This window comes from Globicephala melas, chromosome 2, assembly GCF_963455315.2.
Source record: "Globicephala melas chromosome 2, mGloMel1.2, whole genome shotgun sequence".
Lineage (NCBI taxonomy): Eukaryota > Metazoa > Chordata > Mammalia > Artiodactyla > Delphinidae > Globicephala > Globicephala melas.
In genome coordinates this window covers 150,241,599-150,243,793 of record NC_083315.2, presented here as the reverse complement: position 1 = coordinate 150,243,793, position 2,195 = coordinate 150,241,599, and positions in this window count along the sequence as shown.

The window sequence follows — 2,195 nt, the reverse complement described above, 5'->3', positions numbered from 1 at the left end:
ACCAAGTAAAATACATCTCCTTTCCCCTGCTTTATTGAGGGACAGGACAAATACCTGTGTGACAAGCTCATCAGGCTCTGTTAGGCTTGTTCTGGGTGGATAATTTTATTTTGGGAAAACTGGTTCTTTCATATCCATAGACTAATGAGCTGTAGTATGTTCATCCATCAAAATTCACATATTTAAAAATATTTATTAAGATTCAATACCGAGGGAGACAAAGATAAATTAGATATCATACATGACTCAATTAGCCAGCACCTAATTTACACAGTAGTCCCGGGACTGGCACTATAAGGGTTTTTTGATCTACAAGGAAAATTTTCCCAGTAAGATTTGTACCCAGTGGTGCAGGAAATGCCATCCTCTGCCATCAACCCATCCCTAAACTCGGGCTCTCACGTTTGTTCATCAAGCTGCTTGCTCCTAATTCCAGAGGGGAAAAAATCCCTGCCATTCAGAGGCAAAACCGTTTGTGTATAATTTATGAAACTCTTGGGTTCCTTCAAAATGAAAAGAGTTACTGAAATAGAAGTTATTCTTATCCCCATGCCAACAGCAGACCCACAACATCATCTCACAAACACGTTCTGTCCTAAAGCTCAAAGCACAGCACACTCACGTTCCTCCATCAGAGAGATCTTTCCGTTTCCTTCGAAAACAAACCTCCTTCACGTACAATCCCCCCTCCCAGGCGTATAAGCAGGCCTCCTCCCCCAGTGAGCTGGCAGGAGCATGCACACACACACACACACACACACACACACACACTCCCCCAGCACACACCTCCCTTCTCATTCCCCAAGAGCTCTGGGGGGTGTGTGTGAATGTCTGAACTGATGACATATTGTGACAGAACGCACAGAGTGAGGCACAGCCACAAAGCAATGCAGGTCACAGCAATGGGCTTTATATAACCCAGAGCCACGGAGAGACCCAAAATAGCAGCCTCCCTGCTGCTCAGTTAGTCTCCTCCATCAACCAGGGATAAAATTAGAGCAGGCACTGACGCGCACCTGCGTCTGCGCTGGGACTCCAGGGAGACAGTGGGAACAGGCTCAACACTCTGCCATCGGCCATGCAGACTGCCAGATTCTTTGGGCCCAGTCTATCACCAGACAAAGGTGTGTGTGTGTGTGTGTGTGTGTGTGTTCCTGTGCATGGGTTGTAGGTGTGCACCGCGTGGAGCCCTGCTCTAAGGAGAACATTTCAAAGGAGTGGCCGAGAGCTAGTGCAAGGAGCTTGGCTGTACTGGGCTTTGAGAAGGATGTTCCAGGCTTTTCCGGAGGAAGTCAGTTCCCACACTAGACCCCATTTTACCTCCCAGTTCCTCTTCACTTCCTTCCATACCACTTCTCTCTGGCCTATATGGGGTCAAGGTTGACTGCAATGCTCCCCCCACCCCCCACCCCCGCTTAGAACCCCACTCTTCAAAACAAACAAAAACCAAAACCAAATCCCACTGTGTTTATTTAAGCCCAATCAAACACACACACCTGGATATTAAAAGGTTGTACCAAGAAATCAAAGGAGGGACAAGGCTGGGTAGATCCAGTTGACCATTCTGTAGACCTCGGGGCCTTGACCTCGTATGGAAGCCATGATCCCTGCTCACAGTTGTAGTGGGCAGAAATGCTGCCCAGCTAAGACTGGGTCATTTCGTTTTCTTTTTTGCTTGAGGGAAGGCAGGGCAAAAGATTCATTTCAACAACAACAACACCAGCACATAGTTATAAGTTTGTTGTCTTGATCACTGAGTACCAGACATAAACTCCAAGGGAGGAAACACAGCTGACCCCAAGAACCAGAGACCAGAGAAATTACATGGATAGTACAGATGAGACAACATGAAACTGGGTGTATTTTTTTGAAGAAAGAGTCATCATCCTATACCATTACCTCTGAGATTCTACTAGTACACATTCATTTCCTAGGGGTGGTGGTGGGATAGTTTTCTGTCCTTGGAGTTCTCTTTTAAGTAAATACTTCACAGAGTGGTAACATATTAAACTATTTCACAAGGAGGTATCAATGATTTATCAAATCCCTTTCCTTTCCTGTTTTTTGGCTGCACAGTGCGGCTTGTGGGATCTTAGTTCCCCTGCCAGGGATTAAACCAGTGCCCCCTGCAGTGGAAGCATGGAATTCCCAGATCCCTTTCCTTTTAAGGTAACCCAAATAAATCCTGAGCTCCC